This window comes from Sciurus vulgaris (genome assembly GCF_902686455.1).
Source record: "Sciurus vulgaris genome assembly, chromosome: 15".
Classification (NCBI taxonomy): domain Eukaryota; kingdom Metazoa; phylum Chordata; class Mammalia; order Rodentia; family Sciuridae; genus Sciurus; species Sciurus vulgaris.
Window position 1 is genome coordinate 3,743,038 of NC_136476.1, and position 14,932 is coordinate 3,757,969.

At 38.4% G+C, this 14,932-nt stretch overlaps 1 long non-coding RNA gene across 5 annotated transcripts in view; it reads right to left on the reverse strand.

Annotated features, from left to right (window-relative positions):
• The window catches only part of LOC306645058, a 137,815-nt gene that overhangs the window by 45,858 nt on the left and 77,025 nt on the right, over positions 1-14,932 (reverse strand). For 4 of the 5 annotated variants that reach the window (XR_013759520.1, XR_013759521.1, XR_013759523.1 and 1 more), the window contains exons 4-5: positions 2,126-2,317; positions 1,404-1,516 (exon numbers count right to left, since the gene is read on the reverse strand). This is a non-coding gene — a long non-coding RNA (uncharacterized lncRNA). The remainder of the gene's footprint in view (positions 1-1,403; positions 1,517-2,125; positions 2,318-14,932) is intronic. The other variant, XR_013759522.1, reaches the window with a different exon arrangement.

Consider the following 14,932-nt stretch of genomic DNA (forward strand, 5'->3'; position numbering starts at 1 on the left):
CTTAGCATGATGTTCTCCAGTTCCTTTGATTTACTAGCAAATGACATAATTTCATTCTTCTTTATGGCTGACTAAAACTCCATATGTATATATCAGATTTTCTTTATCCTTTTGTCTGGTGATGGGCACCTGGACTGGTTCCATAACTTGGCTATTGTGAATTGTGTTGCTAGAAACACTGATAGGCATTTACTGTCATAGTATGCTGATTTTAGTTCTTTTGGATAAATATCAAGGAGTGGAATGCCTAGGTCATAGGATGGTTCTATTCCTAGTCTTTGAGGAATATCCATACTGCTTTCCAAAGTGGTTGTATTAATTCTCAGTCCCAATGACAATGTTCAAGTATACTTTTTGAACCCATCCCTGCAGCATTTATTATTGTTTTCATTTTTAGTGATTGCCATTCGCCATTCTAATTGGAGCACTCATTATTGTTACATCCTGCCTATCACCTTCACTCCTTCTCCCAGTCCTGTCTTATCTCAAATGCGTAACTTTTGGCTTTCTCAGCTTTCTGAAATGTTAATCAAAATATCTTAAATATGTATGAATTGCTCTGCAACTAGCTGAATGTGTTTTCTAGAAAACATTTAAACAGTCAACACCAGATTGTTAGTCCTTCCCCCCATCCCTGCCCACCAATTAACACCACTCACTCACTTCTCCGTCAGTCTCTGGTACATAGTTCCAAAGTCAGGGAAATGTGAATGAGTCCATGAACAAGATAGCCACTTGCTTGGCAGCCGGCATATAATTAGCACTTTTTTAGTGGTTATTTCCCAGGTGCAGAAATAACTATGCCTTCTGGTGATCCCAAGCTTGATCTTCTCATGTCAGCCAGGAGAAGACCATTTACTAAAAAGCTCTCAGACCATGCTCTTTAATGTAACATTAAAGAAAATAAGTCTAAATTCAAATGATTAGAAAAGTTAAAGAGCTTTGGATGACATCTACTGAATTCTAAAGACCCACATGGAAGAGATGTTGAAAACTTATCAGTATGATGCAAAGAAGATGACTTTCTAATTAGAGTAAATAGTTTTATTATCTTTTTGAGTTCCTCTTCAAGGATTCATGGTAAATACATTTGATTAGCTTCACCCTGCAACTTCAGGGTCTAATCTAGTGGTGAAAATCTTTGAAGGAAATTAAAGTTGGGCAGCACTCATGCATAAAATCAGGAAAGAACCTTGGGCGAAGTCTGGGTCTCATATTCACCTCTGGGAGATTCTGCTTCTTGCCTCTTGAAGTTTCCTTGGTACAGAGCTTCCTGGGACTAGTGTAGCCCACAGAACTAGAATCTGGGATCCCTGGGTATTTTAGTCAGCTTTTTCTTTGTTGTGACCAAAAGATCTGACAAAAACAATTTTAAAGGAGGTAAAATTTATTTGGGGGCTCACAATTTCAGAGGTCTCAGTCCATAGATGGCAGACTCCATTGCTCCAAGCCAGAGGTGAAGCAGGACATCATGATGGAAGGGTATGGAGGAGGAAATACAGCTCAGAACATGGCACTAGAAAACAGAGACAGAGCGCCCCTCACCACTAATGAAAGTATCCCCCCAAAGGTGCACCCCCAGTTACCTACCTCTTCCAGCCACACATTCATACTGTACCTGCTTACACTTACCACCAGTTAATCTCTATTGGGGGATTAATTCACTGAGTAGGTTAAAGCTCTCATACCCAATCATTTCACCTCTAAGTTTTCTTGCATTGTCTCACACATGAATTTTTGGGGGACACTTCCTATCTATACGATAACACTGGGTTTTCAGGGGGCACAGTTGAACACACATACACTTGTGGCTCCATCCCAGAGTTGACAGACTCAGCTGAGTTCCCTGCTATCTTAATTCTGTGAGTTCTTAGCAACCTGGTCTGCAGACAGTCAAAGGGGTTTCTATCTTTATTGTCTATATATAACTTAATGATCCAAATCTTGGGAGTTCTTCTCAGCTAAACTACACCAATAAATTTATTAAGCATTTTGTATGAATAATAAGTAATCTGAGTTTTTAAAATATTAATTTATTTCATGAATTTGCAATAACATCTTAAAAGAAACCTGTCATGCCCACGACAAGCAGCAGGATAGGTTGGCTGTATGGGGACATACTTACCATTAGTAGACAAAGCTTTCTTCCTAATTATCTTCCCCATCTGTCCATTCATCTAGCCATGCCTTGTAAAATACTCTGTAAAATTTCTTCACTTCCTCTAGATAAGTTGTCAGGGTTAACAAACAGAAAGTCAAAAGAATGGACCCAAAATTCCTCATTATCAGAATAGTCCTCATACAATGAATGTTTCTCCTTGAAGTATGAGAAATAGCACAGTCAGAATTATCACTATACCCAAAGACCTAGAACTAAATGAACTTTGTATTATTACAAGTTAAATACTTAGCACAAAAGCAAAAGCAACCATAAAATATTTTTTCATTTTGCTATTATGCTAGCATAGTTCATTGTTCTATTTGTTAGGCATTGTTAGGCAACTTGATAAACTGCAAAGAGGCTGGACTTATCAAAAGACTGAAGTCTCAGCTTGATTCTGCCCCTAACAAATTGTTTGGATCCAGGCAAGTCACTTAACCAATCAAGGGTCAATTTTCTTATTTGCAAAATGAGGTAGGTAAACTATTTAAGCATGAAGGGTCATTTCAGCTATTAAAAGGGAAATAATAACAAATCTGGTTTTGTAGCTCTTAATTGACTTTATTTGCAATTCTAGAAACAGGCAGCAGTCTGGGAAATAAATGATTCAGAATGCTCCCCTTGCAATATGGCTGAGAAAGTACAGATAGCAAAGTTTGATAATTATCTTATCTGAACCTATTTGAACAATTGACTGTCTATGGTTGACTGACAACCAGCTGCTGGTATTGGCTGAGACTCCTCTACTTGTTACAGAGTAGGTTACAGTTTGTTTACTCCTGAAGTTAGATTCCAGTTCATGATGTACAGAGAAGACTCCAGGCTATGCTTAATTCAATCTGACACCATTCTAAAGGTCTGAAGGGTTTTTTCTTTTTTTTTTTTTAATCAGTTGTTCTGTGTTTCTTTCAACAAGTGTATATCAATTCCTCCTCTGTGGGCACCACGCTAGGGACTCAACATGTAAGGGAACCAGACCATTCACATGTGCTCTAGAGGTCTTTAGAGCAGTGAGAAGAAATAGAAAACACTGTAAATGAGCCCTGTGGATGTCTGATTGATATGAGAGGAGGATGCAGAGAGTTCCCAGTGGCATATGACAATTAGAAATTACTAAGAAGACAGTCTAGTGTTTCTGGAAGCTTCAGGAATACCTATTGTCCCTTGTCAAAACCTTCAGAGTAATACAGCTTTTAAATTTAATTTTAGCAGGAAACACTTGAAAACCTCAATGTTATATATTTAATTACATTTAGCTTCTATTGTAATTACTAACTGATTTGAGTCTGCTAATGTGAAATCAGCCTCAGCAGTGGGCAAGTTAAATTTTACTGACCTAGAAATTCTAAGTGTGTTAACTAATTAGGTGCAATGATTCTCAGTCTTGACTGTACTTTAGAATCACCTGGGGAATTCTTTTAACATGCTCAGGACTGGGTTTCACCCCTGAGAAATTCTGATTTAATAGGTCTTGAAAGGGGCCCAGGCATCCATACATTTTTAAACTCTCCAGCGATAATCATATGCAGTCAAGATTGACAACCGTTGAACTAGGAAAAGAACAGTGTTTTGATCAAAATTTCAGGTGAGCCATAATCCAGGGTAAAGCACACCATATTTGACCCATATTAAAATCCTGAGTCCTTTGATTTCAAAGCTCCAAATCTCATAAGACCCAACCTTTAAACCAACTTAATGCAGTAGATGGGAATCCAGCTGATTTTATGAAAAAAGGTTGTTTTTCTGCCCAAACCATTCCCTAAGGGATTTCAAGTAGCCAGCTCAAAGCTGTGCATTGAAATCACAGTTGCACTTAGCATAAACATGTATAATACATGCAACTTCTCAACATTATATTCTATGAAGCTGTTGGTGCTTTAAAAATAACCACCAGATGCCTTTCATTTGTGCAGCACATTAAAAGAAAAGTGGCTTGCTTTCACAAATCACCCCCATATCTGAATTGAAGACAATTTCTCTACCCCAGAGATGGATAAAATAGATTCAGTCTAACCAGCTGGCAAGCGTAGAAGGCCAATTGAGTAACTCAGCATCCCTAACACTAAAGCAGCTAAAATAGAATGTAGATAACACTTGCTAATGACCAAATCCAATACATTTATCCTGTGGACCATCAGGGTACTAAGACTGCTCCAAGCAATTTTTTAAAGCCTTTCCAAATTAGAGAGTGTTGGAGAAATTCTAATCATTAGAAATGCTGGGGTTGTGGCTCAGCAGTACAGCACTCATCTAGCACGTGTGAGGCACTGGGTTCAATCCTCAGCACCACATAAAATAAATAAAATAAAGGTATTATGTCCACCTACAACTAAAAAAAATTTTTTAATAAACAAAAAAAAAAAATGCAGAATCTCAGGCAGGCCCCACCTGCAAACTAGTAAATTATGTGACATGACCCTAACGTTGTCAGGGAGATGAAAAGCTAAATTAAGGAGGCAGAATTCACAAGATTCAGTTTTGAGGGGATATAGGAAAAAGTGTAGTCAAAGATGACCCTCGAGCTTCTGAATGCCATTCACCAAGACTGGGGACACCAGAGGAGGAACAGCGCTCATGAAGTCCTCTTCTCCCTCCACCTACTTTCCCTATCCCTCAAATTTGTTGTTCTTTAGAGTTCTTCATTTGACTTGTGTTGCTTCTCTTTTGACAAGGCTTCATCTAGTCTCTCCCAAGCACATACACATCAACAGGATGTTCAATGTCCCAAGGTGCATCAAGCTCAGTGTATCATCTTTCTCTCAAAACTTACTCCACCTCACTTAATCTTCCAGTTAACAGAATCCATTCTGTTGCTACCATTCTGTTCTGAACAGACAGACCAGGAAGTCAGAGACTATAGCCTCTCAACTCCATGTGAAATGAGTCACCACATCTTACTTTTCCATTTCACTGCATCTCCAATATTTGCCCCTTCTGTGCTCCTGTGTGAGTTCATTAGTGCCCACAGCAGTTGCAATTTTCTCCTTTTTTTTAACCTATCTCCACTCTTGATGATCAACTTTAGTCTATCCTCCATGTTTTCTTCTAAGCCACAGTTGTGCACCATTTATTGATGGGGATATTTTTTGAGAATGGTATGATTATCATTATGTGAACATCATAAAGTACATGACCACAGCCTATAGGGTGCAGGTCAACTTACTCAACCTGGCCTCTTGATGCAGTCAAGCGATGGTACACATAAGATGTTTGAGGCTATGGCTGATGTAACACAGCCTATTGCTTTATTGTGCATTTTTATGTTTATAAGTAAAAGGAGTACACTCAATAATAAAAACTTTAGTGTAGTACATACATAAGCCAGTGACATACTCATTTATTATTTTACCAAGTACTTATGTACTATACATAATTGCATATGCTAAAATTTTATTTAATTGTCAACTCAGGTTTTTTTACACTATAATCATCACAAACACAGAAGTAATGCTTTACACTAGGAAGTTACAACATTACCAGGTGATAGAAATTATTCAACTCCATTAAAATCTTACAGGACCACTGTGGTATACGTGGCCATTATTGACCAAAATGTTGTTATGTGGTGTGTACAGTTATACAACTAACAGCATATTTCTGAAACACAAATCCAATGATGGCATCTACCTGTTAAGTTCTCTTCAGTGGCTCTTTGGCATCTTGTTCAAGGCCTTGCATGGCCCTGCCCCTGCCCACCTTTCCAACCTTGTCTACTGATGCTTTCCCGGTGTACTTTGCACTCTTGTCCTCGGTCTATTTTGTTACTCTGAATGAAAATATGGGCCAGGAATCCTACATTACTTTTAGCACCTTGAGCCCCCAAGAAGTGAATTTGTCTACAAATTTGGCGCTTCTTTTTGTTTCCCCATTCACCATTAAGAGGTTGAATTTTTCATCAAGTTGGTTGAGTACCTTTTTGTGGATAGTTCTGTCTAGATGCTCTGGGAAATTTATGGAACATTAAAAGATAGATCCCTTATTTTTGAAGGCCTAGAAAACATCTTCAACTCCTTATTCCATAAACTATAGCCACTCCTTCTTGTAAGCCAGAAGTAAAAAGGACTATGGCATCCTGCATTAGGAGAAAGGCCTATCCACTTATGGTGTTAAGTGTCCCTACTAAAGGTTCAGAAATATCTATTATTATTGAACTCCTGCAAGCTCATTTATTCCTCACCTCCATCCCAGGAGTTTGGTATTACTATCCCATTTCACAGATAAGGAACAAGGGTTGAGTTCCTTTGATTTATACCCATTAGGGCAATTGTAGACTCCACAGGTCAAAAAATGTTGTGAATTTAGTTCACCATTCCTGGAACATGGTACTCAAGTAAATGTGTATTGTGTGGGAAAATGAATAAAAGAAGCAAGTAGTTGGTGAACATGGAACCAATGTTAAGATCCAGGGTGATCTGACTACAAGGTAAATTCTCTAGCAGAAAACTCAGCAGAGGAGTAGATTCAGTCATGAAAAGCCAGCCAAGCTCCTCTTTGCCCAGTTTCTCTGGAAATAGTTTGAAAAGAAGAGGAAAAAAATTTTCTACCAATCTCACAATGGTGATAAGAAAAAAATTTAGGAAATGTTTTATGAAGCCTTATAAATATCTAGCACTTTAAAATAATCTAAAAGAAGTCCTAACATCAGCATTTAAGATCCATTATTTGTTTTTTTATGAAGGTTGAAGGTGCATGATTTTTTAAGATTAAGGAAACAAATGAGTGAAGTACTCTTGGTCATTACACATGACTCTTAGAATTGTGTGTCACCCTTTCCATCTGTGTGGAAATTGGAATAGGAGGGATTCTTACACAGGGGTTATGATCAGGTCACACAGATCCACACTTGTCTGATAGATTTACTTCTAACACCCCTTGTGGGAAAAATTACATTAACTAAATGAGGTGAATTACTAATGTCCAGGTTGAGACATTACCTATTAAACAAAATCTATTACACTGTCAAGAGCACTAAATTGTTTAATTCAACATTTTAAATGTGAGAAGTTAATGTTGGTGGAAGAGTTAAGCACCCTATACATTTATCATCCTAAAGACATAGATATGAAAATGTCTAAACCATTAGCCACATAATAGCCTCAAATGTTTTATTCTGGTAACCATAAATTGGTTAAATTATGAAATCATAATTAAGAAAAATTACCCATGCAGTAGTCAAGTAGATGTAGAAAGCCCAAGAAGTAGCCACTATGACTCAGTAATACATCAGCTGACAACCAGTCTGAATAATGATGGACTTGCCAGTTTCCTATATCTCTAATAATGTTTCATAAACCACCAGAGAATAATTGGTGACAACAGCAATAAAAATTGCAAGATCCTACTCCAAGTCTATGTCCATCTAAAAGTAGAAGTACAAAATTCTCCTTCACTCAACTTTTCATTGCTGTGACAAAAATACATGACATAAACAACCTAAATTTTAGCTCATAGTTTCATAATTTCAGTCCATAGTCAACTGACTCCATTGCTTAGAGTCTGAGAGGAGACAGAATATCATGATAGAAGGGTATAGTGGAAGAAAATTTCTTAGCTCATGGCAGCTAGAAAAGAGAGCAAGTCAGGGAAAGGAAGGAGCCAGGGATAAGACTTAATCCCCAAAGGCATACACCCAAGGCCCCATGCCCTCAACTAGGCCCCACTCCCACAGCCTCCACCACCTTCCAGAAGTCCATTCAGCCATCATCAGTGGATTAACCGACTGATGAATTTAGAGCCCTCATGATTCAATCTCTTCCCAAAGCTCCACTTCTGAACATTGGTGTACTGGTGACCAAGCATTTGACACATGAGTCTTTGGGGGACTCTTCATATCCAAACCAAGACACCCCCAGAAATGATTTTTCTTGTTTAATTGACATGGAAGGCATGAAACTCTTTACTTATTTTCTAATTTACCCACTTATAAAACCATTCTGTAAAACTTGGGATGGACCCACCTTTTGACCCAGTTATCCCACTCCTCAGTTTATACACAAAGGACTTAAAATTAGCATACTATAGTAACACAGCCACATCAATGTTTATAGCAGCTCAGTTCACAATAGCTAGATTGTGGAACCAACCTAGATGCCCTTCAACATAAGAATGGATAAAGAAACTGTGGTATATATACACAATGGAATATTATTCAGCCATAAAGAAGAATAATATTATGGCATTTGCAAATAAATGGATGGAATTTGAGAATATCATGCTAAGTGAAATAAGCCAATCCCAAAAAACCAAAGGCCGAATGTTTTCCCTGATAAGTGGAGAATAATACGTAATGGGGATGGGGAGATGGGGAGGGAGAGAAGAATGGGGGAACTTTAGATTATGTAGAAGGAAATGAGAGGGAGGGGTTATAAAAATGGTGGATGAGACAGACATCATTACCCTATGTACGTGCATGATTACATGAATGCTATGAATCTACATCGTGTACGACTATAGAAACGAAATGATGTACCCCATTTGTGTACAATGAATCAAAATGCAGTCTGTAAAATATTAAAAGATAAACTTTTTAAAATACAAGAAATGATATTATCCAAAAAAAAAACCATTCTGTAAATCTTAGATTTCAAAAAAATTTTGTAAACATAGATAAAAATAAACTAGTATTTTTAATTTTATTGAAGTTATCTGATTCTTGGATCATATGTTAGTTCTGTTTTGAATTTTTTAGAGGAATCTTCATGAATATACAATGCAATCCAACTATCCCACATCTAGGTTCATAGTCAAAGAAAATTAAATCAATGACCGCAAGAGATAAACAGATGAATAAATTATATATATATGTGTGTGTATATATATAAACATACACATAAATATATACATCTCACGTTCATAGTATATATGTAATACATTGTATATGCATACATACTGTAATATAATACACTACTCATAATATATAAAATACTATTCAGTTATAAAAAGAAGGGAATTCTGCCATTTTCAACAATATGGATGACCTAGAGGGCATTATGCTAAGTGAAATGAGTCAGACACAGAATGACATCCATGATTTCACTGATAAGTGGAACTGAAAAAGTCAAATTTATAGAAACAGAGAGTAGAACAGTGGTTACTAAGGGTAGGTAGGAGGAGAAATGGAGAGATATTGTTCAAAGGGTTCAAACTTTCAGTTATAAGATGAAAAATTTCTGGGGATCTAATGTACAACCTGGGTTACAATGAACATGTGAACTTGTGATAGTCATTACACAATGTGTACATATATTAAGTCATGACATTTTATATTTTGAATGTACAATTTTGTCAATTGAGTATTTTTAAATTAAAAAATAAAATTAAAATTAAAGCTTGCTGACTCCTAACATATTTATTTGAAGCATTAGTTCCAATGTTTTCCCTTCAAGGTCTGATCACCCTGCTTTTTGCCGTAACCCTTGCTCCAGGTCAGATCTGATTATCATTCAATAAATATTTGTTGGATGAATGAATGCATGAATGAGCAAATGAATAAGCAGCAGACCCCGCAAAAATTCAAGAACAAGATTTTAGCAGTTTCCAAGCTTTCCAGTCTTCCTCTGTTCTTAGTCATTCTTGGATTTGCCTCGTTGATCCTGTCCCAACCATCCCTTTCCATGTGTCAGCCCACAGGCTTAGCACTGAGATCCTCCCCTACTTAGTTCCTCCTAGCTGATCTTGGCCACCTGTGCTGACATTGGTATAAGCTTTATGCTGTTTCTGAGATCCTGCAGCTTCCCAACATGTCAGACCACAAAGGTAGTCTTGGACCAACCCCACCCAGTATACCAGGCTATTCATTACAAAAACCCATAAAGAGGCCCAAAACAAACAGCTAGAAACATGCTGACATTAGATTGACAGTTTCTGTGAAGTGCTCTGAGGTTTCATTAAACAGTTTATCCAAGTGCTTCTCAAACTTTAATAAATGCAAGAATTAAATAGGAATCTAAAATTCTGCACTTCTAACAAGCTTCCTGGTGATGATGATTTTGCTAATCCATGTGCCACACTCAGAACCAGGCTCTAGAACAGAGGTCGCTGGTATTGTCTGCACAAGGGAATTATCTGCAACACTTTTAAAAAAAAATATGAATGGCTGAGACCAAAGATTCTGATTCAAATGATCTGGAGTGGAGCTCAAGCACCAAAAGTTTAAAGCTCCCCAATAATTCTAGCTGAGAAATACTGCCTTAGACCAGTGTCTAAGTTTCCATCTTTTTTCTCCCCACCATTTCCCCATAAGGAGACTTTTAAGACATAGTTTCTTTCAATACCTACCCCCATGAAATTTTAATATCACCTGTATACTATATAAATATGTATTATACACCCTTGTGACTTATACATGATAAAGAGAACTTTCTGCTCCCAACGAATGTTCATCCCCATAGGGCAATGTCACCCAAAGAGAGAATTATACTTTAGACTGAGCCTAAAGACCTGGTTTTGCACAAACACCCACATGTCAGTCTCAAACACAAATCCTTTCAAGTGGAGGCAAAGGTCTCAGCCACCAAGAGCCAGGCTGGAGAGAGGATATAAGGAGACAATTAGATCAATGCACTCACAGCCCTGTATCCTAAGCCATGATTGGCTGCTTGACCTGAAACTCCTTTGTGCTTTCTATCACCTCATTGGCTGGGACCACAAAAGATGGTGTATGTCCCAACCAATCCATGCAATTACCCTATGGTGTTTGTCACATTCCCCACCTTGTGTCAACAAGTGAAACCTTACTTGTACTGCCCAATAACAACATCTGCCTGGAGACAAATAAGTTCTCCATCACCACAAAAAGTAAAGTATCTACAGAAAACATTTTAGTGGATTTATAAATTACTAGCACTCACTCCAGTTACACCAAAAAGTGTGTACATTGGGCAGGAGGTACGGGTCACAGTAGTCCATCTAAAGACAAACAAGGTGGATGCTAAACCAAGTTTAAAATCTGGGGTGTGGGGAAGGCAGATGAAAATGTGGGTAATTAAAGGGGGAAAATAAGGGTAAAGAGAAAGAAATTAATATCACTAAGTGTCTTCTTTGTACCAGGGAGTGAGTAAATATTTTGTTTAATTCCACATGATGCTAGAAGATCCATAGTGCTCTTCCCATTTCATATACAAAGAGCCCTAATATCCTGAAACTGCCCAAAGTCCACTTCTAGTAAGTGGGGGAGCCAGCATTTAGATCCTTATGCGCCTGGCTCCAAATTCTGTGCTCTTTCTATCCTATCATACTGCCCTAGCAGCCTCATGACAAAATTGTGAAATTAACAACTCTGATCACTCTGTCAGATCTCTGATCTGGACAGATTTCCAGATTTTAAACCAGGAAAATCCAGATGAACTTGACATGACAGCAGAAACTCTGGGTCCTACATCAGCTCCAGAATATAAATCAGAGGCCAAAGTGGATATTCAAGATCATCAAGGGGGAAAAAATCATCAAGAACCCTCTGCAATCAAGATCTTCACAGAGCATGGGTTCAAGTGGCTGAACCCCAGCAAAGCACTAGAAATTGTGAGGACTAAGGTATAAAAGAAGAGAAAAACAGTGAAAGAACAGGACTGGCCCATTGTCTAACATTAAGCAGCAGAGAAACAGGAGCCCCAAGAAACCTACTGAATATTTAGACACCAGAAACTGTGGGGGAAAGAGGAGGGGTAGTGATGCTGGTAAGAATTCCAGGAAGTGGGAAAGGGCCAGAAAATGTATAGCCCCAGAAGTAAAGTAGTTTACTTGCTTGGAGAAGGTAGAGCCCTGAGCCCAGAGATCTCGTTTCTACCAGGGCCCTTCTGACATCAAAGCAGAGAAGAAAGAGAACAAAGAGTTGAGCAAACCCCAGGAATTCTAAAAAATGAGATTCTCTCCTCTGAGATGGAGGAAGATGGATCTTCTTTCCTATCCCCAGACCTAAGGTCTGACCTCACTAGAAAAACTCCTCTCTCCTCTCTGGGGCAAAACTGAATCTGCTCCAAAAACTCCAGAATGGCGGGAAGGAGATCTAAGAATCTGAGAGTTCTCACATGCACACAGGGACACAGATCCCACCATAAATGAAGCTGATTATTAACATCTGCCTTTATCCATGAGAAGATCTGTTTCTCTGTCTTAACCAGGCAGCCTGAAACCCCTTCAACACCATGACAGATCACCCCTGGTGAACCACAGGGCTGCCCATACCTCCCTCTGAGGCATATAGAGGAAATTCTAAAAGTTAACCATTTGTCTTAACATCACCAACTGTGCTACTAGCTACAGCCTCTCACCTCCCCTGCTCTTTCCTGCAAGCCCAAAGAGAGGGGGTCTACTTCCTGAAGAAGCCCCTCACACCAAGTTATTTTCAAAAGAGCATACTTGTGAGAAAGGGAAAAACTTCTGAATAATGCAGTGAAAGTCAAAGGCCTCCTTTTCTACTCATACATCTGGAGCTGGAAATCACCAAGGACAAAAGAGTTCCTTCAGGTATGGAAAAGACATTGACACCAAGCACCTCATTTTAAAGGCTGATGGTCCTTTATGATTTTGAGACCTATGGGTGAACTTAGTCATAGGAGGAAGAATAAAAGGTCCACTATGTAAAAGTTATCTTCTCTAAGGAAATTGTTCAGATCATAGTCCAAGTTTTTTTTTTTTTTAATTGCTGAGTGAACTAAAATTAGGTGTATCTCCAAAGCCTTCCACATAGTCAGTAATCAGGCACATTGGGGATCAGATTGCACTAGTCCATAGACAGAGAGAAGGAAATTATCCCTGATTACAAGGAATGAGGGAATGGGGCTGGGATTGTGACTCAGTGGTAGAGTGCTTGCCTAGCGTGTGTGAGGCACTGGGTTTGATTCTAAGCACCACATATAAATAAATGAATAAAATAAAGGTCCAGCAACATCTTAAAAAAATATATATATATATATATGAAAAAATAAAACAAAAATGAGGGAAGGGACTCCTGTCCCCTTTGTCACTTTGTTATATTGATCATATTTCTACATCCATTTAGTTCATCAAGGTAACCAGTTGATTTCCACTCAATATGTTTATTAAAATATTGAGTAATAATTGGCAGTGTTGGACAATGCTGGCCCTGGCAGAAGAATCTCTACATGGTGTTTTGACAAGAGCAGTTCATAGGGCTCCTCTGAACTGGCCTCACCAAGATTTGTATTCCCAAGAGTTGTGAAACACAAATATTATTGGCTGAGTATTTACCCAAGCACAATCACACTTGATAGGCAAACTAACTCAAAGAGGCAAACTTTACTTTGATTCTCCCCCTAAATCTGATGGGAATATATCTGAACATTTTGATTGAAGCTGATCTCTGTTTGGCATAAGGATTGTGGTGCAGTAGACCAAATTTGGGGAAATGTCCAGAGGAAACCTTATGCCTCAGCTACAAAAAGTAAGGTCAACAATGACTGGGCAGATCAAGATAATTGGAAATATCAAAAGGGAGGAAGGAAGGGAAGAAGAGGAGAGGAGGGGAGGGAATAAAGGAGAAAGAAGGAAAGAAAGAGAGGGAGAAAGATGGAAAAGGAAGGGAGGAAGAAGGAAGGAAAAAGAAAGAAAAAAGAGAGGGAGGGAAGAAAATCAAAGAAAGGTATTGGAAGGGAAGGAAAATAAGAGAAAGAAAGAAGAAAGGAAGAGAAAGAGAATGGAAGGAAGCAAAGGGAAGGGAAAGAGATAAAAAAAAAAGAGAAGAGAAAAGGGAGTAAGGGAGGAAGATAAAGGAGGAGGAAGGAAAGAAGTAATAAAAAAAAAAAACTATAAAGAAGTCTAACACAGTCTTATTAGTCTGAACTAGCAGACATTCCCCAGATTCACCACTCTGTAAATTCACTAAGTAATTTGTGAATATTGGATAGTGCTCCTCTTCTTTCTCTCCCATGGAAAAAAACTCAATAAATTGATGGTAAGTATAGAATGCTACCATATTTTATAAGAGTCAAGCATTTTCTTATACTTCAAACTGGAAGAACACACAAGTAATTGTAACAGTTACTGTAATGGTTACCTGGGAGAGGAATGGAAATGCAGGGCAGCGGGTAGGGGAGGAAGACAGATTCTTCCCTGGGTACTTTTTACACATTTCCATATTTAAATCATGTAAACATGTTGCCTACCTAAAATATTAAATGAATGATCAAAAACAAATTATATCATTGACAGCCAGCAAAAAACCTGGTCATACTCAAAACAGACTGGAAAGAGAGACACAACTAACATTCCATCTTTCCCTCCACTGCATCTCTCTCCTTTCCCCTTCCTCTCCCTGTCAAGCCTGAATTTCAATTCTGCAAATCACTCAGACATCCCAGAGCTCAGCAGAAGTTGAGACTGTGACACCTGTGTGGTTGTTGGAATAACAGAATGAAATTCTCAAACCTGAAGAAGAAAGAGTAGGAAGGGAGGGAGGGAAGGAAGGAAGGAAGGGAGGGAGGGAAGGGGAAAAAAATGGTTCCAAAATAGTTATCAAGCCTGGGTCTGGGGTTATGGCTCAGTGGTAAAGAGCTTGCCTGGCAGGTGTGAGGCACTGGGTTTGATTCTCAGCCCCACATATAAGTAAATAAATAAAATGTCAACTGACAACAAAAAATACATATTAAAAAAATTCTCAAGCCTGAAATCTAAAAACAAAGAAAGTCTACACTTTTCCATCAAAAGATTAGGCATAGAAACACTTGGCAGGGAGATGTGCTTGAGGGTCTGTGAAATGCAGCAGTTAAGAACATCTGCTCTGTGGTCAGGCTGCCTGGGTTCAGAGCTTAGGCT